The sequence below is a fragment of the Chelmon rostratus genome, chromosome 7 (assembly GCF_017976325.1).
Source record: "Chelmon rostratus isolate fCheRos1 chromosome 7, fCheRos1.pri, whole genome shotgun sequence".
In the NCBI taxonomy this organism is placed as follows: domain Eukaryota; kingdom Metazoa; phylum Chordata; class Actinopteri; order Chaetodontiformes; family Chaetodontidae; genus Chelmon; species Chelmon rostratus.
Genome location: NC_055664.1, coordinates 9,170,175 through 9,182,246, shown reverse-complemented (window position 1 = coordinate 9,182,246; position 12,072 = coordinate 9,170,175).

Sequence of the window (12,072 nt, the reverse complement as noted above, 5' to 3'; positions counted from 1 at the left end):
TTGCTTATCCCATGCTGTATTTATGGATTCAGTCTCTCACTGTTCACTGATTGTATAGTTTATTGAAGACATCACAGATTCTTCTGCAGTTTCTTAGCTCTTTCTACCTTCAAAAGAAACATATTAATAACCTGTGTCAGGGTGGATTTTCCGAGATCTTTGATTGAACATGATTTTCTCCAATTCCCTGCAGCTGTAAACAAGGTGAAGGAAAGACAAACATTAATACTACCAAGTGGGATGTGTAGCACACACACACATACACACAATTTAGTTTAGAGTCCACAAATTTAAATAGAGGATCCTCTTTTGCATGCCACTTCACACAATCCTGCTATTCTCTCCAACAGACACCAACCTATGCCTGTGCACGCAACAACAACACACACACACGGATGCAAACATACCATACTAAGTGGGTCTAATATTTACAGACTGTCTGTCTAGTGAATTTGGCCAAGGAGATTTGTCTGAATCCTCCCGAAGTCACGCTACACCCAGATCTGTGGAATGCCACTCCCTCCGTTATGTCTCCCTGTGGATGAAACCATTACAGATGACCTGAGTGTGCCTCAACACATGAAAGAGCAACACTATCTGCACCTTAGAGGTGAAAGCTAGTTATGCAGAAACACTGTGAATGTTCAATATGAAACCTTCTAAGAGGTCATCACATAAAAAACTCTTTTAGCATGCAAATCTAGTGGTATTCTGTGTGTGTATAGAACAGTGCCACTTCACCTTTGTTCCCTGCTTATCTACCCAAATGTGTAATGACTGTGTTGAGAAGATGTTTTGTAGCAGATCAGATTTTTAGTTTGAAACATACAAAATACAGTGAGTTAACAGGATGTTAACACATATTTCTGTGCATGGTATCAAGCTGTGATCTTGACGTGGAGTGCATCATCTACTGTATTTAGAAGAGTGTTTTTACATAAAAAGTAGTAGTAGTTCAGTACGACATGTTGCAGGTTAGGTTTTGGGTGTGCGTCAGCTTTTATTTGACTCTCTGACTAAGTGTGCCACACATTTTTATGAACACATGTCATAAAGATGGGCTAGAATGATCGCAGTTATCTTGGGCTGTCAACCTTTCCTTTGTTGTTAATTAGGCTCTTTTTTTTCGTCCAACACCCCCTGATTCAGGGTAGACTCATCTGCAGAGGGCCGTGACAGAGCCCCTGAAGAATGTGTGTTAAATCTTCCAACACGTGGCCCTGTCTGACTTAGTTTGGTGTCAGTGTGGCACGTTCCAGTGAGGTGCACGTTAGGACCTCGCTGGATCGCAGTCTGTTTCTGTTGGAGCACTGGGCCACATATTTGAGCCACATGTGTGTTTGAGACAGAGAGAGCCCAAATGAAACACACATTGGGACGCAGAAGTGCTGCGTCTGCAGTTGCATTCCTGGAAGCAGACTCACAGGCTGACAAAGGGGGGATGACTGTCACGGCTGAAATGGTATTCCGGGAATTATTTGATGGACATCACATTGTTATAGTTTTATTTCTTTTATAGTTTGGAATAGTTTGGAAGCTCTGCTACTGTGTCTGTTTTTCATGCCTTGCTGCAGTGACTATGATTTTGTGACAGAGGGCAGCAGGAGGCCATTAAAAACCAAACACGCTCTGTTTTGGTCTCAGCCCAGAGCCACATGCCAAAGACAAGCCATGAACTTAAGTTGATCACACTCTGCCTAATTTGTCCAATTTAAGCTCGTTTGATTCATTGGTTGAAAACTGTCTGTCTGACGAGAGCCAAACCACCATTTGCTCCAACTCCAAAGCATATTTGAAAGTCTGCCAGCCATATTTGGGGTTGCATGCACATTACTGCATTGAAAGAATATGTCAGCTTGGATAGTGAGCTTTGAGCAATAAGCAAATATGTTGGTTGAGCCATCTTGATATTGTGCAGCAAAGTGGATGACAAGGGGAGTTACAGGGGTTAAAAGACACTATCAACCTTTTACCATAACAGTTTTTTTTTTCTCTCAAATCTTTAGGATTGTTGTGTTGGCCTCTTGAGACCTTTTTATTACCGCAGTCTGCCATATAAGAGAATCTAATAGTCCTTATGTGTCCCCCTCAAGAGTTTACATCACCCTACGCCCGATGTGTGAAATGTAATCTTCCCTGTGACAGGCTATAAAGACAGCCATAGGTTTATACAGTATGTCCTTCTCACAGCATATGTCTGATCCCAGCTTGAGTTTAGGCTCATTTCATTTGTGCCGTTATTCAAAACACTAGTGCTGTTGTCAGTTACAAACCTCGCCTCTCAAACTTGATCAGTTGTTTCATTTTTACCTGAAACTGAAGCAAACATGAGAGGGTTTGCGTGAACTGCAGTTGAACTCAACTGGATACAATCGTGCTTGGGTGCTCGTTCTCGTTGTTTTTTTTTTGTGTTTTGTGAAATCTGAACACAAATGTGACAAATTAGTTGTACTTAAGTTGAATATAAGGCATCTTGCATTGCAATAGCAATAGTGGACCTGGTGGAAAACTGTGATCTGTCAACATTGCATTCTGAGTGCATGTCCATGACCGTGTCTCTGACCTGCTATGTGGCTCATAATGTTTCTGATCAAGTGCTTTCAGAAGGGTTTACCTCCCTGCTCCAGCAGTGGACTTCTTAGCAGAATGAGATGGATGCCGTGGTGCCTGTTGGGTCGGACAGAGGGAGGGCAGAACATTAAAATACTCAAGAGAACTGACTGTACTTGTTGGCGTCCCCCAAGGCACCGTCAAGGACCCGTTCTCTCTTGTCTTCATAAACAGAGGTTACTTGGATACAAAAGGGGGGCGGGGGGGGGGTTCATTCCTGCAAGGGTTCATGGACTCGAGCTTGGCATTTTTCATATTTACATTGCTTGATAGTCTCAGTAGATCTGTTTATGATATTTCCCCCCTCACTGTTTGTTTGTGGTTCTTTCTTCTGAACTAAATCTCTCCTCCACCTCCCTCCCTCCCTCTTTTGCCCTCTCTTTTTATCTCTCTCTTCTGTCAGTACGATATCCTGCATGGTAGCTTTCTAAATTCAATCTTTAAAATCTGTTAAAGTGGCTTTGTTCATTATTCACGCTCATTAAAATGCATTGCATCTGACATATTCAACCTAATGATAGATTTTTGTAGCAAGCCTGCACAAGGCCACGTTTCTATTTCAATAGTATGCAAAGGAGGTCTGCGTAGAAAATGTAACTGCAACTAAAAATGATGGGTGGCTTTGTTTTTGACAGCGTCTCAGATATTTGACAAAAACATGGCTGGCTGTTGTGGCTATGAAGTGAACCGAGACAAAAACCAGACTGTTTGTGATTGCAGCAGAAAGCGTATTTCCCCACAAACCTGTAAAAAAGAAAACGGGCCACAAAATTTTGAAGCAGATCCATTTCCACTGCGCTCAGTTTACTATTAACTGTTTCAGGCCGTCTGTCCCACACCTGGTCGCTGAGCGTGGCATTGAACAGAGCACGCTCTGTTCCGCGCCCTGACAAATCTGCCGAGCCGTACGGAAAATAAATCAGCTCCACATTCATTAAACAAAAAAGCTGTGGGCAGATTTATTTCATTATTGGGTCTCTCTCATTTTTAGCATCCGCCTAGCTTTTTCCCCTCTACCTTCTCCTTTTTTTCCCCTCTCGTACAGCAGTTTAACTCTCTAAGGTAATCCTCCATCTCATTCCTTTTGGCTCCTTGTGGAGCGCAGGGCCTCAACCGTGCTTCTCTGGTGGATCCTCTTCAAAGGGAAACAGCGTATTGGTTTTGTGCCTCCACCTCTTTGCTATCTGTTGGGCTGCGGTTTGTGAGGTGCTCTGAAAAATGCTGGCCCAGCCACCTAAATTGCTGCATAATGACCCAGTGAAATGTCCCCTACCAGGAGAGCCTGGGCTCTCTGAAACAACACAGACAAACCTGCACAAATACGCTGCGCTGTTTATGGAGAGGCAAAGCCCTCATGGAAATAATCGGCCTATTAGGGTCACATATTTCAAAGTGTGCTATCTGTTTTTCCTCTTTACCCTCACTTAGGGTCTTTGATACAATTCCCATACCCTATCCCCCAGCGGCGGCAGCTCCCGACGATAAAATCCTTCCCTCACTTATTCTCTCTCTCTCTCTCTGTATCTCTCTCTCTCTATCTTTTTCTCTCTGTCTGTGTCTCTCTGTCACACGATGGAGCGATAAAAGTGTTGATTTGTTATCATTCTGGCTCTGCGATGCTGTCGCACATTGAGGTCACAGAGCAGAGCAACTGTGAAACCACAGCGCCCAAATCTGACATTCTTGTGAAAACAAGCATGGAGGTATGTCAGTTTCATTTAAAACCGTGCGAGATTGTGTTGATTTTGATTTTCACTCCCTTTCCTTTTTGAAACTTCTGCAGAACACTCGGATAATTAAATCGCGAAAGCAACATTTCAGAAAAACAAATGGTGGTTGCAGTTTGGCTTATTATTGTTACTGGAACATGGCTGGGGCCTTTGAGAAGTATCACCTGTTTTACACAAACCTAATGGCCTTTTCTGTGCCTCCCCAGCTGCTGACAGTACAACTAACTTTGAGCCGCTATCAGCTCCATCCTCCCAGCATCCTTTGAGGAAGGAAGCAGGGCAGGCTGCATTAGTGCCCCACAAGCTTTGCGCTGCCATCTCCTGCAGGGACGCCGGTTATTTTTGGACTGAGGGGTGGATCGCGTTACGACTACGAGAAGACCCCTCAGACAGGAAATCACCCAGCACGCCACCCAGCAGGTCCTGCATTCTTGGCCCTCTGCCGGCCTGGCTGAACACTGGTTGGTGATTCAGCCCCATATGCAGACGGTGATCAGAGGGAGGAAACCCCAACAGAACAGGAGAGCCATCTTCTTTTCAACTCCGGATGACCTCTCCCAACTGAAATATCTGCACACACAACCCGTCAGCCCTGTGCAACGTATATATATATATATATATGCATGCAGAAGTCCCGTAAGTGAGTAAGTGCGGTACTTCTGCAAGATATGATGGGTATATTAAATAGAGATTGTTGTACAGAATCATACATTTGGCCATAAAAAACAGAACTGAAGCAATGGTGATATAATTTCTTGTATTTTGAATTCACAACGTGTGATGTTAGTGTACCCAAAACCACTTTCTTTGGCTCAGTACAGCAGAAACGCCTGTCATGATCTACCAAACCATTTTTTTTAAAGTTATGTTTGCCATAAATTTATTTTTTTTCACATCTTATTTCTTTTGGTTGGTCTGTTTGGCTGATCATAAAGTGACAGATGGAAATCCATACTTTTCACACAGTTCTCCACCAGTGTCCTGCTTGGCCGTTCCTAATTGCACAGTTACTCCAAGCATCAAAAGCTTCTTTTTTGAGTTTCTCATAATGAGGAAGGCTAATGCCTGCACAAACTATGGTTTAATTCCACAATGGCCTGTGGAAGTAAAAGCAAGATTAAATCAAGTTTCTACATGACTGAAATATTTCCTGGATCATTACAGTACGCCGGCAAGACACTGCATAATGTAGTCATGTGTTGTGCTATTTATTTCATATGAACATTCCTGGGGTTAACTGAAAAGCCACACAGTTATTATGTGGGAAATATCAAAGGCTGTGCGGCCACCGGGGCTGAAGTGGAGAGCGTGGGAGGTTTGTGACATAGCCCCGATTTCTCTCCATCTGCCCACCAAAAACATGCATGTACTGCATTAGTGTGCGTGTGAGTGCAGCTTGTGTGCATGTCTGTGTGGTCAACAGAGGGGAGCCGTTCTGCATCTAATGAGGCTGTTTGCCGTTCTGCAGTGGACGTCTACCTAATTTCAATTTAGCATCATCACACCCTCGGCCCGACACCTCCCAGGGGAAATCCTCAGTAAAGCCATATGAAATGCTTGTTTACAATTGGCCCGCATATACATGTTGTTTTTGGATGTAGAGTATTAGGGATGTTGTGTATTTAAGATACAAATAAACAATATCTGGACATTATTCAATCATGCTACGCAAAGCTAAATCAAGTCTGTGTAATAAGTTACTTGATTAAATAATGATTTTCTGAAAATAAATTCTACATATGGACTTTTCAAGGTTCTGAAAGGTTTGTCTGTGCACCTCTGTGTTTTCGAGAGGAAGGAATGTGTGCCAGTGCCTGGTTTATTGGTGTTCACGTCAGTCTGACCTCAGGGTGTAAAGGGCTGTCACCGTTACTTCACCAGCTCAGGTTACACTCTGCCCATCCACCCTCAGAGAAAGCGAACCGGAGGTGACCGCTGCCTGAAACACTCCTGCTCCTGCACCAAGCCTCCGCAACGCCACATACCTCACAGCATTTTGGATTGTTTTCTAGAAGGAAAACTTCAATTGGATCCCAGATGCACCCCTCACACAAGACACTTCACTCCTTTCAAATGCATACATACACAAACACACACATGCATGAACTTCTTAGTCCTTAGCTGCCTTTTTAATATTTGAAATTCTGAAATTGGTCTTGTTAGCTGCCATTTGACCCCTGACCTGTAACCACGGCATAAAAATATGTGTAATCACCTCTTGGCCATAGGACAGAGAGAAACTTGACACTATTATATATATATATATATATATATATATATATATATATATATATATAGTCCCCAAAAGTGCAGTTATCAGAGAGATATCCTGTGGTGTTGTGTTTCAGCTCAGTAATGGACATTGTTGGCCTTTGCAGTTACTCTGAATGTTACTGGCACCTATATTACTCAGTATTTATGGCTCAGGTTTCTGAACCTCAACACGACGCACTCCCCGCCTTACGTCTACCGAAATGTGCTTCTCAAAAGATTCACACAAGCCATTGAAGCACAGCCTCCTTTCATGCCCATTAGCATCACAAGTGAGGTAATGTGTGTAAAGATATGGGAACCTCTGTGTGGGAGATAGAGTGTAAGTCTAAAAAGCATCATTCATCTTATTGTTTTTCCAACTTTAAGCAGGAAGTAGCCTCACATCTCAGTTTTTTATGTGATGAAGGACATACTGGTGTCCGTCCACTCTGTGCAGCTGAGGAAGCCAGAAAACACTACAGAAGCTAACTATAAAGTAATGGATTAAAGGAACCTCTCGCCCCATAACACTGGGTACAGTACATTCCTTGGTTGGAAGGCATGGAGAGAGTGAGGAAGAGGGAGTCAACCATCTACCCCTCTTTCATCATTTCCCCACTCCCTCCACACTGCTACTGCACCAGAACCCACCTTCATTAAAACTCACTAGAGGGTTATGAATGGGCCTGTCTGGCCCGCTGCACAGTCTTGAAAGCCCAGCTGGTTCCTATTACAGGCTCTCACCGTGCGTTTGTGTGCATGCTTGCATGTGTGTGTGTTGGTGTGGGTGTGGGTGGGAGAAAGAGAGTGAGAGAGAGCCCAGTCATCTGACACTGAGGGGTAACAGGTTCTGGTTAATCCCTGGCAGGTAGCTCTGATGAGACCCAGAATTCAGGTGCTGCGAGAGCAGAGCAGAGGTGGGGGAGGGGAGGGAGGGGAGTGACCGTCTGTAGGTAGAGCCAAGGTGGAGAAAAGACATATAACCTTCGTTTTCAGGCCATATAGGGTGTCCATCTGAACCTCCAACACCTTCAACTCTCTCTCCCCTCCCAGTCTCATCCTGCTCATCCTTGTCCTATACTTTCTCATCTTCCTCCGCCTCCTTCGTCTCCCACTTTCACCCCCCAGTTAACAGCTTTTGCTGCCTTTCCGCTTTCCTTCTTTCACCTGCCTGCCCTTTGTAATTTAGAGGAATAAAGAGTAAAAGAGTAAAAGTTTTGTCCTTGTTCTTGTCTTTTCCTTTTTTTGGCCAGGCTTTATTTTCCTGGATGTGATCCAAACATGAGGATGGGATGTCAGGCCCCAAGCCAGACATTTTGGGCCCGTTTTTATGAAAGTGTATAAATCTGAGTGAGCCACAGAGGGGAGGTATATACGCTCAGTCCCATGGCCTTTTGTTCTCATGCTGGTCTCTTATTGCTGTGGAGAAGGGGGGGTGAAATAAAACTGTTCAAAGGAAGAGCCCATGGTACAGTAGCTTCATGTATCATCCAAACAAGGGTAGACTTCATACATGTCTGAGTCGTCGCTTTTTGATTGGTTAAGGGGACAAATGGGAGTTACAAGATCACTCCGGTTATAGAACATAATTACAACATTAATCCGTGTTATCCCATCATCTTTGAATTACATCCCTTCATAGCCTTTAACACTGTAAGCCCACTTGAAAACAGCCTTTTATGTATATTTGCTCCATGTACACAAACGGAAAATCACGGTGACCGTTAATAAAAGGAAGAAAACATGACATCATGGCCGGTGTAAAATTGGACTGGCGATATTTGAGCCACCTGTGTGTTGACGCAGGTGAGGCTGCACAGGAGTGACAGATGTTAGATAGCGGTACATCACTGTGGTCATGGTGACAAGGGAGAGGAAAACATGGAAAGAGGACATGTCTTTATTTATGATAGCACTTTGTTTGTTGGACAATATGGTTTAAATTGAGTCCACTCACAGTAAGCTCCCCCCCCCCCCCCCCCCCCCCCCCACACACACACACACACACACACAAATTTAGTATTCCCAGGCTTGAGTAAATCGCCTCACTTACGTCAAGGTTTACATTCTCATGCCCTCCCAACCACCAGCCCCCAGCTCCCACCCCCCTACGAACAGATTTTTTTCCCCCTCCTCTCTTTCTTTCTCCCATCAGTAACACCCTCATTCACAATAGTAACCTATACACCCCCCACCACCCTAAACTGCTGCACAGTGCAACACATGTGCTTCCAATTAGGTTTTCTTTTGTGAAGAAGTGAGGCTCCTCAGACCACCGCCTCCTTCTTGTATTCACACACCCCCACTTTAGTTCACATGAACACGTATGTATACAAAACATCAGGAGCACCCTCTTAATACTGACATAAGCCCCCTTTGTCATAATGCAAAGTCCTCTCATCTTATTGCTTAACTGTCCGTTTTTTATTGCCTCCCTCCATTCAATAGTTTGAATAGTTTCAGTACATGTACTTAATCAGTGTATTTGTCATGAGACACTATCAGATGTAAAAACACATAAAGAAATGCAGAAGTGTAAAATACTGAAAATCTATTTATTTCATTATTTACACCATCAGCTATTTATCCTAACTCACCGCACAACAAACAACTGAACCACACAATGCAAATAAATACTTTATAAATGACCCGATATTCCCTTTAAACACAGGTTATTATTGTTTGTCCCTACTGTATTGCAGCCTAATGTGAGGCTCCAAACGTTAAGAAAATCAGCAATTTGGTGAAGTTCCGATTGTGGCCACTAGAGGAGCCCCTATGACACACGAACGCCACAGTCTGCTCACTGACAGTCAAACCAGTTGCTGGTGTAGAAGTCAGCAGCAGGGTGGATTTTTATTTGTCACACTTCAGTGAAATCATTGCAATCAACTTTGCAAATCATCTTCCAACCACTAATGGTTAATGCGGTCTTTTCTTGCCCTCAAACAGCCGAGGAGCTTGGTGGTCCTCCATCACTCAATATCAGACTGTGTGCATACGACTTTAATGAAATGGGAACGTTTGAGCATGTGCATGCATTCATATGTTAGTTCATTGTTTACCGATGACTCACATAGCAGCATTGTTTTAAGTGTAGTTGTTTTCTGGGCCGCTGCTGTGGTTTGTGATTGAAATTATTGTTGCCAAGGAAACGCTCTAATTTGGCCTCATTGTAGACATTGTGGTTTGAGCAACAGGTGCCTGTTATTTTTGGTTTCTTTGTTGCAGGGTGCTGTGTGTTTAAGTACCTTTGTTTCTGTGTGTGTGTGTACGTGCGTGTGTTTGTGTCTGCAAGGGTGTATGCACGCACAGTTGTGTGCTGATGTGTGTCCTACCATGCTACCTTTGCATCTTCAGAGGGACAGAAATACACAGCCGCAAGCTGAGGCAAGCAGGAGCAAATAAGGCTCTGAGCTTCGCACCCATGGGATCCATAGCATTTGTTTACCAACCCCCCTTGAACGTGTGAGATTAAAAAAAGAGGTTCTTTTTAACCTCTGTTCAGTTTGCATAAGCAAATCAGGCAAGAAGGGGAAAAAAAAAATCAGGTTACCGAAGTTGTCAAGTGCTCTGAATCAACCGCCGCTCAACTTGACCTTTCAGTTTTTCCATTCGTCTGTTTTACTAAGATGAAGCATGAGGGTTTGAGCTGACAGGTAGCTACACTCTGATTAGACTTCACAAATGCCAGCCCTCTATCTGTGATATGAAACCGAGAGCAGTCCATACTTGCTTTTAATTTAAATGACAGATGTTAAGAGAGGTCTTCCAACTTCGCAGCCTTTTCACAATCCAAAATCAACATCTTGTTCTGAAATACAACTTTTATATAAATTGCCATTCCAGAGATAAACTGTATGCTGACTGCTGGCTATGCTGCAGACTATGTTAAGCCTTTGCAGAGCTTGACACATTTCAGTCAACTGGGTCAAAGGGCAAATTTAGAAAGTAGGTGTGCTGGCGTTTTTTTTTTTTTTTTTTTGAGTGGCTGTGTTATCTTAGCAGTAACTGCTTATGTGTTCTTGTTCACGCTTGTTTTAGACTGTGAGCAAAGTTAACCTCGTCCACGTTCCTCGAGCATTTAGCACAGTGTTGTGTACACATGAACACTCTTGGTGGAGAGCTGCTATTGTACATCTCACTTCTTCTCTGCTGATCATATTATTACTCAAAATGCTTCCATACTTCTTCTTTGATTTGTACCTTATGTAGAGGTTGTCATATTTACACACCACTGGCTCCATTAAGGTGTCAATTCACATTAAGATACACAAACTGATGAACATGGCTGAATTAAGGCAACTTTACTTGTATAACACCTTTCAAACACAGAGGCAATTCAAAGTGCATCACATAAGGCGAAGACATGCATTAGAGCAGCATTTAAAACACAGCAAAAGACTAAAACAGAGCCAGCTAAAACTGAATGCAGCGTGCAGCGTGCTTGCTAGCAGTGTGTGGCTCTAACTCAAGGCACTACCAGCTTCCTAAAGACCTGAGGGACCGACTGAGTCTATGTTCTTCCAGCATATCAGAAAGTCCTGCACAGTCCTGGCAGTTAAGTCTGACAAAGTCCTAATGGTTGCTTGGAAGAGAGGCTAATGGGTTTTACACAGCTCAGCGTTTCAGGCGTCCCCATTTAAGTCTGCTGCAAACAGCGGCTGGGCAGAGTTTCCACCACAGAGCTGTCTGCACGGCGCTGCACATTCTTACTGTAAAAGTGCTGAGAGCTTACTGAACTATTCTCATATTAACAAGGTCATACCAAATTCTTCAACCATCACGCAGCAATTTAACCTTCTGGGAAGAGCAGCAAACTCATAAACCAGAGGTAGCAGACAGGCCCATGCAGTGATGTTATCCACACAGCCGGAGAGCTGCTTTGGGCATCGTCCCGCCTGATGAACACACACACACACAGAAAAATATCCACACACGCACACATTCATAGATGCATACTGGCATACACATGCGCACACACAAACATACCTCGCTCATGTCTCTTTACACATTCACAGCATTCAGTGATAAATGTCTCGCAAACCGGGGGGCTCTTTTGACCTTAGCCACTGTGTCCACCCACCACAGGCCCTGGGGAGCGCACCTCCCTCTGACCTCCTGCCTGGCTGATCTATGTTTGCAGGAGAGAGAAAGAGTGCAGGGGGGTAAAAAAGTTCCCTCACCCTATGACCTCTCTCCAGGCCCTGAGCGGGGAGCAGGGTTGAGCCCGCCATGCCACATGAGACTCTGCTGCATGGTGCTTTCCTCCACTGTTATTCCAACTCTCTGGTTACAGTCCTAAACCCAAGGGGGTCTTTAACGGGGGCCTTGGGATCACAGGCCTGACTGTTAACAGCTCCAAGGTGAAAGGCCTCAGATGCTGCCCTAAGCCCTCCATGTTACATATTCCCCTGGCTTAGCGAAGTCCTTGGAGACTTCAGCCGGCTCCTTGGGGTTCTCTTGTTGGTGAGCATGG